Raw genomic sequence first — 19,892 nt, 5'->3', positions numbered from 1 at the left:
TGTGTGTGTGTGTGTGTGCTCGTTTCTTACCATGAACAGCTGCAGCAGCAGCACCAGCAGAAGCAGCAGGCATTGGGCCGCTGGGAATTCTGGGTAGTGGTCAAACCCCGGGCCTCTCCTGCGCCGCTCAGAGCCGAGGTCTCGCTGCGACCTCCCCCCATGGCCAGCTCACCACCCCCCCGATCGGCTGGAATCGGACCTGTGTACTGCACAGAGACGGAGACCCGCTGTAACGCTCACTTCTGTTACAGTAGCAACACTTCAGCGTTGAGCTGACTAAATCATGAACTCAATTAAAAGTTGTTCAGGTGTATTTTTAAAACAAATTGTCAGCAAATTTCACTTCAAGTTTTCAAAATCAGACAGCTGGAGATGATCACTGATGGCACATACTCCTGATCAGATGTAGAGGTTCAGTGTGCATAAAGAAGAAGCAACAGACAAATCAAAAGAAGCTAAAGCTCAGACTACAGCCTAAAAATCAAAATCTGGATAGTGAGTGACACTCATCGGGAGGCCATTAGTCGTAATTTAGACGTACAGCTACAACATCGGGACCTTTCCTGAATCTGTGAAGAAAAGGTGTATAAAGTTACAAAGTGCTGCATAAATCTGTCTTTCCTGTCCTCTGCTGTCAGTTAATCATCCTGCCATGACCCCATTGAGCTGCTTTTGCAAACAGAAATGGCACATCAGTGACAACTTGTGGTTTCATGGCCAGGATCTCTTGGGGGCAGGTGTGAACAGCAGAGTGTCTCACTAGGAAACCTCCACTTTATTTTCTTTGGTTCATTTGTTTGCAGATGACATGATTCTGTTCAAGCCCTGATCTTCAGCGGTCATTAAAGCAGTTCTCTGTAAAGTGTAAATAAGTCAGGATGAGAGTCAGAGGCCACAGATTCATCAGACTCCTCCTGGGAGTGTTTCTGACCTGGGAAAACCTGGAGAACCCCATGACAACCTGGTGAATGATGGAGCGAAGCATGGCTTTTCTTGCAGGTCGTGCTCATATGCTTGTAAACAGTATTAGCTCCTTACAATTTTTTTTTTTAAATAACTAGAACTGTTTCTTTTCTGTTCTTGAATTTCTTCAGATTGGGGAGATCTGTCAGACAGGTCCTATTTAATTTAACTGAATTCCACTGAGCGTTTCCACATCCACTAGGGTTAAACCTAAACGCTCATGTTGCGTCATACCAGTGAGATGACAAAAGTGACTTGCAAGTCTTGTGATTGTCGCAAACAGTTACATTTTCCTGTCCCCATCTCAATGGACTGTGTTGTGTGACGCCAGTAGCTCCGCCTTAACCGTACCGTACTCTTGTCCCATTGGCCGACAACTGAAGGAAGCCCAGGATCGGTGCTGTACGGGGCGGTTCTATGAGCCGCCTTTACAATGGAAACAGTCAGTAAAGACCAAAAGAACCGTCCAGCCATCGGTAGAGGACACTGCTGCAAAGCAAACCTAACTCATGCCCAACTAAAATCAGAAGTATGCTAAATGTAATGCACTTAAATTATGAATCTAAAAGTTGATGTGTCTTTGCAGTTTGTAGTATTATCTGTGGGTCTGCAAAAGGAATCCCTGCCCAGAAGCTAATGCTGCTTGAGCACAGAAAGCCTTACTTTGGAGACAAAACACAGGAGCCAAGCCAAAATTAAAAAACAAAGAATGTGTAACACAATGCCCAAAAAAAGATTCAAAACAAGACATAAACAAGCCTAAATATAATAATTAGAAGATGAACTGAGGAAGTCTAAAGAAGATGAAAGATCAGAAGTATAACTGAATGACTTCAGGGCATTAAAAGGTCTGAAACAATGCAAAGCTGCTCATCTACAACGACTCTGGGTTTAGACCAAAACAGCACTAAAATAATATCACTATGGCTACAACATCAGCACCCTGAGTTACTTGAGTTGAAAATGTTGCTTTTCAACTCAAGCAACATTTTCAACAACATTCCTTGAGCTGAAAATGTTTCCCTCATTTTCAACTGAAGCACTAGTGACTGGAAGGGGAAAGATAAGTGAGGGCTGGTGAGTTAAGAGTGAGGGCAACACAGACAGATAAAAGAGAAGATGTTGGCAACGGGACCGCAGTCTAAAAGAGGAAGAAGAAAACAGGAGATTTTACAAACAGAGGACTGGAGGAACAAATGGGAGAAAGAGCAACATGATGTAACACAGAGGAAGTGAAAGAGTGGGTATGGAAACAGACTAGGCAATGTGATGCATCATGTGAGTGAGCTGTGATCACACATACAAACACACACAGATCCTAATGCATATGGAAGGACTTTGGAATATGGACTCACTTGGGTTTGTTCAGATCTGAAATATTTGTTCAAATCAGGATAAAGTTTATCTCAAGTTAGACTGCAGGACGTTTAAGGACATAGATGTTCATCCTTTGCCACTTACTACACATTAGATAAGGACAAAGCAACTGTCTGATTTTTACTTCTATGTCTTTCTTGTTCCCATCAACAGACTCTGTTCTCTTTGCAGAAGGTAAATCAGAACCAATCAGAGCGGCAGCTGCTGTGAGTTACTGTGAAAATGTGCATGATGCTTCCAAAAAGTTTCAGATATCATAGCTTAAATAAAGAAAAACAGTGAAATAACAACATATGAAAGGAAGTCTTTCCTGTTTGAAAGAACAAGACCTGAAAGTTCCCAGAAACTCCAGGTTAAAGAAATCAGCAGGAACCGTCGGTCTGGTCGGGAAGTTGTCACCTTTCAGGTTTTTAAGCCCCTGGCAGCAAAATGAAACTCCTTCACATGAAATTAGTGGTTACAAGATCTCAAACTGTTAAATCTTCACAAACCTTTGAGGTGACTGCTATCTCGGGATCTTTTGTGGCTTTTCCTGATGAAGTTGTAATCCAACTGTACTCAAATCATTTGTATGGCAGAATTTTGGATTTCAACACACAAACAATGTGCAGGTAGAAAACAACCAATGGATGAATGTCTACGGTTACGCTGTGCAAACAGTGCCCCCTGTCAGTAGCAACAGGAAAATGTTGTACCGCAGACTGCGCATAGTTTAAGTACCGCCAAACATCCGAAGAGATAAAAAGGTTTGTTGATCAGTTTGTTGAGTTTGTGGCAAAATCTATGAAAAATGCAGAATAAAGTATTTTATGGAGTATGAATTTGATCGGAACAGTTTTTATTAGAGTAAAATTAAAACCCCGTCTTATCTTGTTCTCCTGAACTCAATATTGTGGCTCGTTTTGTCTTGTGAGTTTAAGTTAGAAATAATTACATTAAAATAAGGTCAGAAGTGCAGCATTTAGCAGATAGAAGATGCGTGGGCAGGCAGGAAGTGTTGGCTGGTTTAGACTAGCAGGGTTTCCTGAAACCCAGAGACGAAGTTATTTCACATCGACGTGTACGGTTGAAACCACATGTTCATGCATGAAAAGACCTGCAGCATTTTTTCCACTGTCTGAACATCAAATCAAAGTAAAATGATTTTATTTTAGGTCAGTTTGTATGCGGAACAATCACAGTGTTGGTACTTTTGGTACTGTGCAGCATTTAAAGCTGTTGACCATGATGTTTCTTCAAGCCAGTATGCAGCTTTCAATGGAGCCAAGAGAAATCACATGTGGGGAACCACCAGGTTCGATCCTGGGGCCCCTCAGATTGAGTATCTACATACTCCTGCTAGAACCAGTAAAAACAAACCAGAGCAGGAGCGATCAAGAGTCATCACACAGTTTCAGCTATAACAGCTAGAAACTAGTGATCAGACCTGAACCTCCAGAGACACATAAAGATAATTACAAAATCAGTCTTCTATCGCCTGAAGGACGTTAGGTATACGTTGTTTAATGATGGCAGGTTTGTTCATTTGAAGACTTCCAACTGCAGCATGTAGGCAAATATTTTATGTGATCTGGACAAAAGCAACATCAGAGCATAAAGTCTACAAAATGTGAAGGAGTAACATTGACTTCAGCCCATCTGGACATTTGGATCCATGTGCACACCTTCCACAGGTAGATAAGGAGAGGTTTGTGCTGCAGTCATTGTGAAGACAAATAAAGATGGGGAAGCAAGGTCCGTACGACGATCACAAAATAAACAGGTGAGAGCTTTCTTTTTTAGTTTCTGTTTAAAAGAAGACGACCAATGGTGGAGCTGCTGACAGACGCAGAGGCTGTGTGAGTTTACTCACTGCAGAAACACACACATAGGCACAAAAGTCAAACATAATCAGTCATGTTTAGGTACACACACACACACACACACACACACAAAGTTTACCTGATATGTCAGAGAAAAGATAGGGCACTCCCTTACCTTCAGTTATCACCCACCCCATCTTATATAACACAGAGATATCATGTTGCAGCCTCTGTGTGTGTGAGTGTTTTTGTCAGCGAGTGTCTGAAGCGGAATGAGGGCAGGACTGAAGAAAAAGTAGGTGAATTTATCTGTTGGAAAGTGACTGACTGGAGAAACACTGATTATAAGGTTTTAAAAGCCAGAAAGATGATATAAGGATGAAAAATGACTGTGATGAAAATGATGAAGAGAAACAAAAACTAAGTAAAGAGATGAAAAATGAAAGAAAACAAAATCCAACGTAATCAGAGGCATCACTTCCTCTTTTACTCCATGCGGCTTTTCAGAGTGAGTGTATTTAAAGGGATCTGGGTTGCTGTGTTAATATGATTAAACTAGATGGCATTTAAATTAGATGGAGACCATTTACATGTGAGCACCAAGAGGAAACTAAAAGACAGATAATGACTTCATTAAAGGCACAGAAGAGAAGAAGAGCTGCGTCTTGTGAGCGGGCTTGTTTTAAAAAGTGAAGTGTGAGGTAAAGTGGTGAAATGAAGTGGTGAAACGTCCTGAGCAGGAATGAACTGATGCATGACTGACGTGAACAGTGAAAAAACAGTTTATATCTGGAATAAGTCGGGCATAAAACCAACAAAACTGTTTAGGTTGTAGTGGCAAAGGGGTAAAATTACCAGCAGAGGCTTCATTTAGCAAACAAGCATTTAAGTTCAGTCAAAGTTTAATGTAAACAACAAAACTAACTAAGTGAAAGATCAGCTACTCAATCACTGAAATACAGCAAATCTAAGCAACGCAATGAAATCCGAGGGATCTATTACCAACCAACACAGGAATTTACTGAATGAATCTCACCAAAACTTAACAAATATGATCCTTCAGCAGAACAATGTCCACTTAGTATTTGTTATTAAAATTCTTCCCATAGTGAAGCAGTCCTGATGAGTAAAATGTAAAACATGAATTTTGCCATTGAGCTTAGGAACATTTCAGATTCCAGATCAAGGCTTTGCTGTAGACCAGGGGTCCCCAAGCTACGGCACGCGGGCCGGATCCAGCCCGCCACGTCATTTGGTCCGGCCCCCTGAACAATGCCGGATCCGGCCCGCCTCCTCACACCAGAGAGCATTCAGTGTTTTTTTTCATATATTGTATTTTCCGGTTTATATGTGGATTTTTCTTCAACCACCAGGGGGCTTTTGAGCAGATGTGAAACTAACTTTCCCTCAATGGAATATATACTCGTCAGTCCCAGTCACCGTCACTCACGGTTTTTTCCATTCCGGGTAAAAATCTATCTAAAAGCGCGAATGTGTCGTCCCCCCCGCTCGACAGTTTCGAAGACAGAGCAGCCCCCCCCCCGCCCCCCGTCGACAAGAATTTTCTAAGGTTTCTTTCTCCAAAAACTAAGACCGGCCCCCGACCAGAGAAAGGAACAGCTATGTGGCCCTCGCAGGAAAAAGTTTGGGGACCCCTGCTGTAGACAATGATCTACTTAGGACCTCCAACAGATGAAACCCAACACGCTGCTGACCGCAGTGTCGCCGCAGTCCTGGAAAGGTTTCATCCAGAATGTCCTGCATTGGGTTCCTGGTCTCGTCTCACTGACCGCTCGGTGTAGACGGTTGGCTGGCCAGCTCCAGAAAAACTCCTACTGGTTAAAACTTCCTCCGTTTACCAACAATGGAGGCCACTGAGCTCATTGGGACCTTCGGAGCAGCAGAAATATTTCAGTATCCTTCCCCAAATATGAGCCTCAAGTTTGCAAATCACAATTTTTTCCACAGTATCATAATGTTGTATTTGTGTGTAGAATTTCAAGAAAAGAGATTAATTCGATGCAGCTTGGAATAACGATGTACAGCCACCAAAAGTGGAAAAAGTGAAGCGCTGTGAATACTTTCCGGATGCTCTGTACGTGTTATGTAGGGAGGAGACGCACACCAGCATTTATACTGTCTACAAATAGACTTGATGGGAAAACCTGAGGGCACCCTCATTTTGTCTGTCATTTTTTGTTGTTTGCATTCCGCGTTTGTTTGTGAATGACACACAGTCGAATCCTAATGGGAACTATTTTGACTGCAAGGCAAACAATGACCCTACGACAGAAAAACCTTTGTCCTAGAACATGAACCGATGCTTCCTCCATAGTCTTTTGGTCCAAATTCCACCTTTTTCATATTTTTCTTACATTTTTCCAGATATTTTCAGACCCTGAACTCATTCAGATGTTGGGTGTGAAACAATTTAGCATTTAGATGTGGTCCACTGTCCTGTATTAATGGAAAATTGGTGTATATTTTCAAAAAATATCTGAATTAGTTTAGAAAACAATAACAAATAAGCTGGTACACGGTGAAACCTGTACAGTAATCACCTCAGTGTTGGTGAACTGGCCCACCTCCTGTCCCTCCATGCTTTGGCAGCACAGATGGGCTCGCATACCAAGCCAATAAAGCAATATGAAATTCAAATGAAGAGCGAGACGGACAGCCGGAGCCTTTTTTTGGTGCAACGTGTCCATCCGTCCTCCAGCTCACACACGCTCCACACACAGCTGCAGCCAACAGCAGGCTTTAAGTAATGAAGCGCTCATTTCAGTATTAATCTGAGAGATTACACATCTATAATCTCTCCACCTGATCGCCAGCAGGCCACTGAGTGTCACTGTGAGCGACGACTCACAATCACAGATCAAAAGACAAATGGAGGAGTTGAAAGAGAACATTTTTTTATTTCTTTGACAGTTTTTTTAATGTTGGAAAAAGCAGGAGAGAGGAAAACATGATGAAAGTTTCCTACAATTATTACCGACTATGTTAGCAGTAAAAATACATCCACAGAGCTCAAGAAAGTTTGTGCTTATTCAATCAAAGCCAAAATGCTTATGTCAAGTTAGCAAAAAAAAGCCAACAGCACACAGGTTTCTATTAAAGTCCTGTTAAAATGGAAGTACGAACAGCTGATATCCACTGATACTTGAGAGCTCAGAAATGCTTCAAACTGCTTAGTTTAACAGTTTAAACACCAAATAGTCCTCTGTATACATTAATGCAAACCATGGAAACCATCTTAGCGCAGCAGCTAACATCCAGGACTATTATTATCTCCACTCTTAGGGTTAAACTCAATCAGCAAAAGGAAAATGATTAGCTGCTTTGCAAACATCAGCTAATAAACAGCGTGTTAAGTCACACTGCCATCAAGTATTTTAGCCTCTCAAGCTGCACTTTCTGACATCATCATATTTTTGGTATGCCCCAAAACAACACAAACAAATCTGTCCACAGACAAATCCTGGAATAGGCTGTGGACCACTGCTTCCAGTTATCAGTGGACATAAAGTAAAAAACTGAAATTGATAAAACTCATCAAAATCCATCCCTTTATGCATAAAAACTACAGTAAAATAACCGTTTTCACACCTTAGTCATTCATTTTGGTTTGAATCAGTTAACAAGTTTGTTATCTTGTAGCTTTTTCCAGAGGTTTGGTTTCTTTTCACACCCAGAAAACCAAGTAAACCTGCAGCTACAAACCATTCAGTCTGCCTATTAACTGGAAACTAAGCTAGAAGAAAACCCTGAGTTTCATTACATCAGCAGTATTTCATTTCTTACCTTCACAGTTTTAGCTTAACAATGAATCCTAAGTTAAGGTGTTGCACTTTTTGGAATAGGATTACCTGCTGCTAGATCAGGGGTCTGCAAATTTAGGCTCTGTGCATCATCTAATGTATTAAATATAGTGCAACTATTTACATACAGTTCCTATTTTAACCAAAATCTTGCATCTTCCCCATAACAATAAGCTGATCTCCATCTGGTTTTCTAAACTGCTGTTGCATTGTTCTACTTATAAAAGCTGTCTGGCTTCTCCTAAATGACATAAAATAAGAGGTTATGAAGATTGTATTTTCTTTTTAAACAAAGTAATCTGTAATTAATCAATACTAAATGCCTATTATGAAAATTGACTTTGCCAAGTCAATTTTCTTGGCCAAGTCCTGGTGATTGACATCACCAGGACTTGGCCAGTTTTGAGGCTGCAGTCAAAATAAATTAAACATTTACATTTTCAATGTTTATTGCTACGAAAAACCTGAATCATAAAAATGTTAAGAAATCAGATTTTGTAATGAATACTGTTTGATGTGCAGATCACTTAGCATTATTGTTATGCTATTTGGGTGAACTGATTGTTAATAGCCAGTGAGACGGACTGCTTTTTAGACATAAAAGCCATTTAAAGTAACCGACAGCTGCTACCCACCATCCTTCTATTCTGGTTCAGTCAGAACTTCACAGTTTTTGTTGTTTTTCCAAAGAGTGCAGATTTCAGGGAGTCGGAGCCAAACGCAGTGCAGCGAAGAGGAACAAACAGTTGAAGACGGAACGAACTTCTCCAACCTCCTGCCCTGACATGTTGGGCTCTAATAGAGCTCTGCTAATGTCACACACACACACACACACACACACACACGCACACACACACACACACACACACACACACACACACACACACACACACACACACACGCGCTGAGCTGCTTTTCTGCTTGATCTATCCTCTTCATTTTTCACTGAAAACGTCCCACAGACCACCTTTCTTTCCCACTTTCCAACAGTCACACAGTGAAACAGACGCGCAGTAAGTGGCTCCATAAATCCAGCTTAGCGCAGCATCGAGGTGACACACTTCATGTTTTTCACCACAAACCAAATCACCCTCCAAATTCATCCCAGCCCTTATAAGGAGAAGTCTGTTTAAGGACTAAATGCACACAATTAATCTACAGCTTCTCACACGTGAGAAACTTATAATCCATTAACTTGGGGCAACATGCACACACTCCCTCCAGACTACAGCCACCAACAAGCCAGACCAAAACAAGCTCTTTGGCTCCTCTGGCAAAAAATTAATAAAGAGTGACCAGCTTTAAAAGGAGCTTTTCAAACAAGCTGCTGTCGGAGCCAACAGATGCCATTTGGTCATAGGAAGTTAAAGTTTCACAACCTGGTGGTCATTTCCTGGATGGAGCCATCAGCTTTAACATTAAAAACACACAAAGTCTGTCCTGGACAACATATAAGATTTTGTTTTTGTTTGAAGAAAACAATTCGGCCACCTTGGAAAAGCTGTGACCCAAATGAACAATTCAGAACCAATCAGAGAATCTGAACATGTTAATATGTTTAATGTATCAGCCTTAAATGTGAAGCTGCAATAATTAATGAATCAAAAACAGAGAAAGTTATCCAATTTAAATATTAATAATGATGTAATTTCAAATTATACCACAATAATAATAAAAAAGCCAGATGAGAGTTTCTACAATTAATTACATCCTGGTGGCACAATTTTCGCTCCATCAACACACCAACTCTTTATCTGCTGAGCTACGAGGTCAGAAATGTCAGCGGTAAGCTCACCAGAGAGACGATTCAAGCCCGGACCAGCGAGGGTTTACTGAGTGACAGAGCGAACAGAGGTCTCCTTTTGTGATGTCTGCTCTTTCCCCGGCGCTGATTCTGTGCGACGACATGCCTCACCCTCCAGCAGAGAAGGAAGAGACGAGAGGCGGCCCGGAGCAACAGGAAAAGACGGGGAGGGATGAAGACACCGAGGCAGGAAACAGTCAGAGGCGTTGTGACACACGGGGCTTCTTGGTTTCTTCACAAAACTTGATGAATCAGACTGGGTGTCCACAGAAACACCCACGCTCGCCCTCACCCACCCCATCAGCCCGCACCATGTGGGCCGAGCTAAGCTTCGTTTGCATCAATACAAGCAAATCAGTAAAAAAAAAAAAAAGTCCACGTTTACATTCCAGCTCCATCTGAACTTCTAGACTAGACTTGTTAACGTTGGTTCCTTTCACAACCACAGAATAATTTATAACCTGCCTTATCTTCACGCTAAAGAAAACTCTGGAATCCATGGAACATGTTGGAAAGCTTTTCAACAAATACGAGCAGGTGTTGGGTTTCATGTGAAGCAGTAAACACCTCCAAAGCTAGAAATGATCGATTGTCTTAAACGGTTACCCCCATTGTCCACATCTTTATCGCTTAAGATGCTGGCAGGTGTGGATATTTAAAGCTGATGAATGAAACTGTTAAATATTCTTCTAAATCACTGACTGACACTTTTCTGAGAGCGTGTAAAGAACAGGAACATCCTTTCAGCTGAACCAGCTGACAGAAATGATAAACTGCAAGTGACTCAAGTATTTTTATAAATATGCTAAAACTGTGCAAAAAAGTTGTTTGACAAGCTAATATTCAAACAAACTGTGGAATCTGCAGCTTCACTGTGACTTAAATGAGCACGAAGTTAAAATTCACATCATCAAATTTAATGTCATGTTAAACAGCGATCCAACTGGTGTCGCAATGTAGACACTAGGTGGCGCTTTACAAGAAACCAGCAGCAGTTACTTCATGCCTGAGGGTAATTTATTTAACATTTGTTATATTCCAGTAGAGCAGCACAATATGTCAGTTCACACATGGTGACACTATTATATACACTTATGGCTTGCCATATACAGCCAATTTCACTGAGCACATATCCCTGCAAATGTGGTGTCAGTGGCTGCGTTTCCATTAACTGAAGAATTGCACAAATTGATTTTATAAAAATAAATTTGCTTAATGGAAACATTCTAAAAAAGACAACTAGTTTTTGTACAAGCATGATTTGATTTTCAGACATATTGAAATAAAACTGCACTGGAAACACTTTAAGTGATGGATGTCATCTAAAAAGCAGCAGTTGGAAAAAGAGAGAATGTATAGACAGTACACATGCAAACATTTTTGTTGTAATTGAATTGAGATTCCACACTTTAAATCAAATCATTTGAAGAAAACAGGATCAAGAGAAGGAAGAGGTGCAGGAGATTTACCAGAACATCCGCCATGCCGTGAGGGTGGGCAGTCTGTTAGCGTGCGAGTCGTCAGGGATGTTAGCAGGCTGGACACATGCATGTCATCCCCCCTTCTTCCTCGGACCTCTCCTTTACAAAAACACGCACCCAGACACACACACACACACGCACGCACAAGCGTGAGCACACACACACACACACACACACACACACACAGATGAGTCCACAGACATGCATTCGCGCAAAATTGCCAAACACAAGCGCACACGATGCAAATGTATCGTAAATAAAAACAATTACCGCAAAAAAAAATGTTCCACACATGAAGGCGCACACACACACACACACAAACACGCACGCATGCGCACGCACACAGCAACAGACATAGCAGCCACAACATGCACCAGAACCCCAATGACAAGAACATGGGTGTCCACCGGCAACAGCACACAGACGCGCACACACCCTCACACACACGCACACACACACACACACACAAACAAAGGAAGAGAAGAAAAGGCCACAGTGAATATGTGTCCCAACTCAAATGTGGTCAATTAATCACAATGAGATTTCGTGTAAGTTATGCAAAACCTTTGGTTTCAAACAAAGTCATGACTCTCTGTGTGTTTTCACGCAGATCATAAATGGCGCCACTTCCTACTTCACTTTTGTTTTTACAATAAAACATAATCAGTTACCTTAATATCAAAGATGGAAATGAGAACAAACTTTAAAAAATAGAAACTGGTGAGCATTTTGATGAAAATACACACTCCAAAATATCGCTGTGTTTTCAGTATTGGTCAAACAAATAAATCCCTGAACTTCAGGATCAAGCATCCAGATCAGACCAAGTCAACAACATTTAATTATTAATAATTTAAGTTTTATATCCCAAACATGTGCTCTTAGTTTTTCTGACATTTCTTTTCTCCCTGATACCAGGTCAAGGATCCATCAGGTATTGTTCATGCACTCCACTTTTGCTAAGTCTAAACACAAGACAATCTTTTTTTACTAATAAAATGTGGGGGCTGTGTTGTACGTTTGTAATTAGTGGCACAAAGTCAAATTTTTACAAAGACCATTTGGTGAAAATGTAGCAGTAATTCTCGTGTGTCTGCACATTTTCAATTATTCTGTTAAAAAAAGACATACATTTTTATGCACAATATTTTGTCACTAGTGGCCTTCACCACTTGGATGCAGTAAGTGGTCCAGGTCCGGGAATCGAACCATAATCCATAAAGGATTATGTGTTCGTTCAGGGTTAATCTTCAACTTTTTAGGAATTTTTAACATGAAGCTCCAGTTTATTTTTCTAAACTGAGGATCAGAAATGACTAATTTTGGCAACAAAATTCTGGGAAGAAAGAAAAAAAAACATGTATATATAGTCATTAATCAGTTTATGATGATCACACACAATGTGTCACTGAACATAAACTTAGACACCATTTCAAAGTGAACGTACTGTTGGGCCTTCCATCAAATATGCATGATTCAAAATCATTTTGGTCATCATGAATTGGAGAAGGTTTTTTTCCTATGAAGCAGTTTAAAAGCTGGAGTTTGAAAGCAGCTGCCCTTTAGAAATCTCCCAGTAGAGAAAGTTCAGCTTTAAAATCCCACATTGAAACCATGAGACAGAGATTAGTAGCAAGGCTGTTGCTCATCAAGCCAATTAGCTTGAATACGGAAAGCTAATGATGCTAAGAAGTTATTTAGGGAGAAAAAGAAAGGCTGTCAAAGCAGATTTCATAAACTGAGATTTACTGCAAGACATTTTTAATTGTTCTGGTAAATTCAGGACTTTTTAAAAACTTTTCCTCTGAGTGATCTCAGTGCATTTCACCTGATTCTGAATAACGGGCGGAGGAGTTTGCTCTCATGTTTTCTTCTTAACTGCTGCTTAGGCAAGAAAAGAAGATTAAACACAACTAAAAATGAGGCGACGTCTAAAAAACAATTATGTACAGAACAGAAACTAAAACTCAAGGAGACAATGACTGACAGGTAAGCTGTGGAAAAGAGAAAAGCAGGAAACCTTTGTGTGAACTAAAATCCTGCAGCATTCATGATCGTCCTCTGCTTCTGCTTCAGACTCTCAGGAAAAGATGTTTCTCCGAAAAATCTACCAATCACATTTTTAGAGAACACCAAATCACATTCAAACGGCACTTTATGAGAGCGCCGAGTTGCATTAACAGCAACAGACAAATGATAAAAACATCTTAAGCTGTTAAAATTTACACCTTACAAAGATTACAAATCCAAAAAAACACAAAGATTTACCACTTCCAGGTAAGTTTTAAGCATAATTTAGTTTCAAAGGGTAATTGTCATAGATCCACTGCTGGAATTAAAAATGTTAAATTCCCGACAAATTGAAGGATTTATAGTTTTGCTTTTTTTTAAAAAAAGAACCTCAAATGCATCTTGTATGCGGCTAAGTTTAGGGATTAAAAACAAACAGGAGTGAAATGTAAATGCAGTACCCTGAATGCCATTTATGTTGTAGTACAATCATAAGACTGAGTAAGAATTGACCAATTTTCTGTGGAGCAACATGCATAAATATTACTAAAATAATTCAAACTGATACAGTGGCTAGGAACCACAACCAAATACTTCAGACTCCTCCAGAAATGTGCATAAGTGCCTAGATTAATAGTTCAAGCACCAAATATACCGTAAAATGAATTAATACAGTGGAAACCATCTTAGACCTGCCACAGAAACCAACATCCAGGGCTTTCCTTCCTGCTGTTGTGGGTTTAACCAATCAGCTGGAAGGAAAATGAATGGCACTCCTGGATTGGCTGCTTAGCAAGCGCCGGCCAATCGCATGCCAAGAAGAGTTGTTCAAAGGTACTTCAGCTTTTTCCTTTATGGTTAATGTTTGTTACATTTCTCAGTAAGACTAAACTCGCAGTGCAGGTTTGGATTCTCAATTTTGCCTCCAAAGAGTCAGACTTTCTCCAGGTCCTTTAAAGTGACGTCGTTTGAAACTTCTCAGTTTTTCTCTGGACTTTGACCACTTTTCAGTCATTTTCAGTCCAGTACCACTGACAGATGACTGCAGATATGAATCTCTGCTGTCTCCAAATAACACAAATTTACCAGAAGCATGATACAAAATGCATCTTTAGGCTTTTTTTAACAGTGACTTGCAAACCATGACATGGTTTCTCCTGCTGTTTCCGATCTCTCATTTGTTTTTAAGTTTTTATGGTAAAGACTTCACTCTTAGGAGCTGCTGCCTATAGATCTGGTGCTTCTTATTTTGGCCACTTGCTGCACATTAAGGACTTTTGTAAATTATTTCATGGAACAATATCTATTCAGAAAGTACTAAAAAAAGCAGGAAAAAAAGTACCTCAAAGAAGCCTGTAGATCTACGACTGAGACTCTGAATGGTTAGAAGAGAAACCAAGAAACCTCTGAAGTTAAAGGTCAGTGCTGGTTTGAGAGTTTTGAACAGTTTAGTGCATTACTACTGACAAGCAGACAATGAGAACTGCAAATCAGGAGAAGAATGCAAAAAAAGAGATGAAGAGGGAAGGAGATGACCAACTTGAGAAAGAGGAAGTAGGTAACAGACAAAATGAAGAAAGAGTCAGGAAGAGGAAGTGTGAACCAACTGGCAAGAAGAAGAAAAAAATACTTCTGAGTCTTCCTGAAGTCACTAAAGATATGCACCACAGAGTAACAAAGAGGTACTTTAATAATGGCAATAAATTCAAACTACTTTGTTCTGAAAAAGTCAAAGTGACTAACAACCCTAACTTTTACATTTACAAACAAATTTCATTTTACTTTTTAATAATTCCCTCAGAGTTTTTGGACCGTGTTTGTAATCCGACTCGGCTTCAGGAAGGAGCCGGAGAAACACGGATTTCTGAGGATAAGGGGACATGGCTGCTGACATCTGATAGCCAGGAGTTCCTCCTGCACAGATCCACCAATCTGAAAGAGACGTACGTCCAGCTCACTCTGTCAGCACTTCCTCTGATTTTTTACGCAAAATTCATCTCCTTGTTCACCCAAACACGCCTAGTATTACTTTATTAATGGTCTTCGACTAGATCAGCTGTAAAATCTGATTTATTTGCTCAGATTAAACATATTTTAGCACAGCAGCACATTCGTTTCTGCTTTCTGTCTCTTCCTGTTGAGAAGGAACCAATTAAAGGCTTTAACCTTATATGGTTATAAATAGGCTTAAAACAAGAATCCTACAAATTCCTAGAGATGAGGTATTTCAAGTGTTTTGTCAGTTTGGGCATTAACATGCTTTAAAGGATATTGAGGTTCCCATAATTAGCCACAAACACAAAAATAGCCTGGAGTGTGTGACTGAACCTGGTAGTTTAGTTTTCTCTAAGAAACTCACAGACCAGGTCAACTTTCTGACCTGTAATCTGTTGCAACCAGGGAACGTTGTAGTTCTGAAAACCTCTCCTAGTACAAAAACAACATGTCCAATAACTTCTTTAGGAGACGTTGGACATATTTAGACGATGCAGGAAGCTGATAATAAATGTGGCCTATCTATGGATAAATATTGTAAATGCAGAGAATACAACTACAGTGGATCCCTGGTTAACAGATACATAAGACCTCCATTAAAAAGGTTCAGAACCGCCTAATTTAACAGGTGAAACACCAAACATGCCTAAATATCCATTAATGTGCAGAGTGGAAACTGTCTTAGCACTTCTATAGAAGCTAATCTCTACGGTCTTCCTTATCTCTGCTGTTTGTGGCCAATCAGCACCAAGGAAAATGAGATATCCTCACCAAGTAGAAGCCAATGACGTGCCAAGTAGCAGTGCGCCTGGGCATTTGAGTTTTCCAAGTTTCTTTTTGAATATTTTAGATATGCTGCATGAAAAAAATCTGCAAGTACAAAATTTTTCACTAATATTAAACTACAAATAGATGAGGGGACTATAAACATGTAATACTGCATTTGTAAAGTTAAACTTTTATCAATTCTATTTGAAAATGCAAACCTCACAGCATCTGCAGTGCTGCACTGCATGTAACCTACGGAGGCTCTCACCAACCTCCATCTAAAAATTCAATATGGCTGCCGCAGCAATAAAGTGTAGTAATAGTGTCAGAAAAACTGTGTGTGAACCTAAGTCCAACACACACACAGTCCTGCACAACATCTATCAGTGAACATGCTGTCACAATGATTGATAGCAGCTCATAAATTGACACAAAAGTTTGCATGTCCAACTGACTTTCAATATTATTAGTTCTCAATTCTTCTCAAGAAGACAGATTAATGAAAACTATGTTAAATGCAACGCTTTATGCAAATACAAGACAAGAGTAGACTAATAAGTAAAATTAGATATTAACATTTTTATGCATCTTTATCATATTTTTTAATTAAAAATCAAGAAATACAAACAAACTGATGTACAGTGGTGTAAGTATGTATAAAAAGGTTAGAGGAGCTTCTCCTACATTTTCAGTGTAATTTTGGTTCATAGTCAGCCCTAAAAAAAAAGAAGTGGCCATTAAAATTCTTTCTACATTAACGCTGGCCAACTGCAGTCAACAAGAGTCAGGGTCGAGAATGTTTTAGATGTTACCCTGGCTCAGCAAACCTGAATCAAATGAAGGGTTTATTACCAGGCCGCAGCAGAACTCGATGAGAAGCTCAAGAGCTAATTTAGCCATTAATCCAACTGTAGAGCAGGGACATCTGAAACGGCTCTTAAAGGTTGGAGAAGGACGCACGTAGTCTAAACGGTCAGTCCAAATCCAACAGTACGTAATTCTGCTTTCATAGCGCCTCACATTTTTGCTACATTCCCAAAGCCTCAAGGTGAAGCGTAGCTCCACACCATGAAGGGCACCGCCATGTTTTACTCTAGACTGGATATCTTAGACTCTCATATCCGCTATTAAAAAATGTTGTGATCACTTAATATTTACCTGGAGCTTTATGATCCTTTCAAAACCAATAGATAATCAACTTTGTTTCTCATCTGCTCCTCAATATTTTTAGATTGAGGCATGATGTGTTGCTTTATGAGACCTTTAACGTCGTCAGAAAGTTATTCATTTTAGTGCTTTCTTGAATCTAAAGGTCTGGCAGTAACCAAACGTCGGTGTGGCTGGTGAAATTGAACTAAGCCTGACATAAATTTGGTTAAGTTAGTGTTTATTCCACTTTATTCCAACCTAGTTTGTCTGTCCAGAAAGTCTGGTTCCTTTAGGGAGATGTGAATGCACAATTTAATTCTGATATGGACCAAACAAGCAAACTCTGGTCGGCCTACAAGGTTTCAAGTCAGTGTAAGTGAATTCTGATGCGAATGCATATGTGAACACCAACCAGAGTGGAGGTAGCACCAAAAGCAGGAAGCGGACCACAGCGTAGGGCATTCTGGGTAAATGCAACCAAAACCAACGTGCAAGTCGCCCTGGCAGAAGAAATGGCTCATGGTCTTTTGCCAAAGACAAAAGAGAAATCCGTCAAACGCTAAAATATTACGCCACTTTGTTTGTATTTACACTTCCTGAAGGAGGAAGCTGTGCTGAGCTCTTCTTCAGAGGTTTTTGTTTCCTTCAGTGGTTCTTGGTGCAGCGCCACCACAGGCGAGGGGGGGAACTGGTTTTTAAAGGGTTTGGTTCATTTGACACAGTGTAGAGTGAAAGTGAGCCACACCAACTGAAAATGTAACAAATGTTGCAATTTGAAAACACCCTCAAATGTTTTCACATAGCGCCAGATCTCCTCTTACATCATCATATGAAAACCTATTTACTAAGATTATATTTGTCTAATGACACATTTTGTTTGATGATCTGCAACATTGCAGAGAAAGTAAACAGAAAAAAACGGATGCACATTCTTTTTCAGGAAGATGTTATGGAGACAAAAAGCAACAAATGCACGCAGGTGGCAGCCACACGTGTACACACTGTCCTTTTATGAGCCGGTCACCTACAATTCATACTAATGTCTCCTGAGGACAAGAAAAGACGCTCACTCAGTGGTGCAACAATTAACTCATCCGGATGACATTTCTCTTTTTTGATAGTTATCGTGTTATTGTTACACGCAAAACCTTTCGAAAGTTCATTAAAATGAATGAAAACTGGTGAACAAATTTAGTTGGAGTGCATGTCAGTAACTTTAAAAGCAGAGAAGTTGATCTATAGTTTTCTAATGTTTCTCAGGAACTAATTGACAAGACATGACGAGTGACAGGATGTCATAAAACTGATGGAGAACCAAAGTGCCATCGCTGCTTTTTCTAATGAGCTCCTCGTGTTACTTGACACAGAAATAAAAGCCGTCAAAGAAAAGGTGCGAGGCTGAACCGCCCCCGCTGGAGTCCTGGAGTCAAGTGTCATTAAGAAAAGCGTTTAAATGAGGCGGAAAAGACCGAAGAGAGAGACTTCTGTCGCCTCTTTCACTTCATCTTTACCCCCACAGACTAACTGCTGCAAAAAGCGAGGAGGTGAGAGAGGGAGGGAAGGACGGAGCGGGTTGGGGGAATGAGGGAAGGAATCAAGGAGACCGACCTTTCCACCGCGCAGCGACGAGCGAGGAGAAGCCCCGCCGCGGAGCCCTCAGAGCGGCCAGGTTAAACTGGAACCAGCGCCCCCTTCCACTCCTCCACTCCTCCACCCCACTCCCCGTGTCACAGCCCGTTCCACGAGCCGAGCAGATACTCACAATCTTGGCATTAATCAGGTCCGGAGGGCGGTATCCGCTGCGCTTTCGGAGACACATCCGTGTGAGGTTTTTTTTCTTCCTCAGCCGCCCCGCACCACCAGGTTTGGTGCGGTTATTTTATTATTTAATTTTTTTTTTTCTTTTTTCAAATAGCCTGACTCAGTCGCTGAATCGGAAGAAGAAGGAGACCTCCTCCTCCTCCCCCTTCTGCTGCTCTCCTCCTGCTCGGGTTTTTCCCAGAGAGAGAGTGTGACAGAGAGACACCCGCGGAGAGTGAGCCTGCGAGAGAGGGAGCGAGATCACCGCCCTGGTGGACACGGGCGGCAGAGCGCATGCGCCGAGCCATACGTCCTTCCAAGCAGGGGACCCGGGGTTTTCTTTAGTAAAGCGACTTTATTCATGTTTTCTAGATCCGTATTTCCCTCATTAACACTGTAGACATAATTTATCTTCTCAAAACGTATCTAAAAAAATTTCAATAACTAAATCTTTGTTTCACAAAAGCATATTTACTTGCAAAACACATAAATGTGTTTTATTTTTTTATTACAAATGGTTGTATACATACCAAAAATATAAGATAGTAATAGGATTTGATCCTAGCTTTCTACTTATTTTTTTTAGTTGTTATGTTTTCAGTGCATTGTGCTGTGGGACGTAACACCAAATATTTGTAGAAAAATGGCCTATTCATATTTTTTATTATTCTTAAAGCATATCCTTATATTCAAAAGATAATGCAGCTTGGGAAGCTGAAATATCTTGGCACAATGCTGCTTGACATGGTATAAAAAGCAGCCAATCAAGATCGAATGCAACCCCCTACCATGACAGAGCCACTACCGTGTTTTACAGTTGGCTGCAGACACTTGCTGTTAGGACTCTCCTTTTTGTTGCAGCGGTTTCCACAGTTGAGCTCATAATCCCACAGAGTCTGAAACAGTCTGACATCAGATTAGA

At 40.5% G+C, this 19,892-nt stretch overlaps 1 long non-coding RNA gene across 1 annotated transcript; it reads right to left on the bottom strand.

The window, feature by feature from the left end:
* Positions 1-22: 22 nt before the first annotated feature.
* LOC148160032 (uncharacterized) lies at positions 23-19,351 on the bottom strand. The gene is made up of 3 exons (XR_015762731.1): positions 18,933-19,351; positions 11,237-11,347; positions 23-206 (listed from the first exon to the last, which is right to left on the bottom strand). It is a non-coding gene; the product is annotated as an uncharacterized LOC148160032 (long non-coding RNA).
* Between the last annotated feature and the right edge of the window lie 541 nt (positions 19,352-19,892).

The sequence above is a fragment of the Poecilia mexicana genome, unplaced genomic scaffold (assembly GCF_051168715.1).
Source record: "Poecilia mexicana isolate PSO_F unplaced genomic scaffold, ASM5116871v1 scaffold_4, whole genome shotgun sequence".
NCBI lineage: Eukaryota > Metazoa > Chordata > Actinopteri > Cyprinodontiformes > Poeciliidae > Poecilia > Poecilia mexicana.
This window is presented reverse-complemented; position numbering and strand designations above follow the sequence as displayed.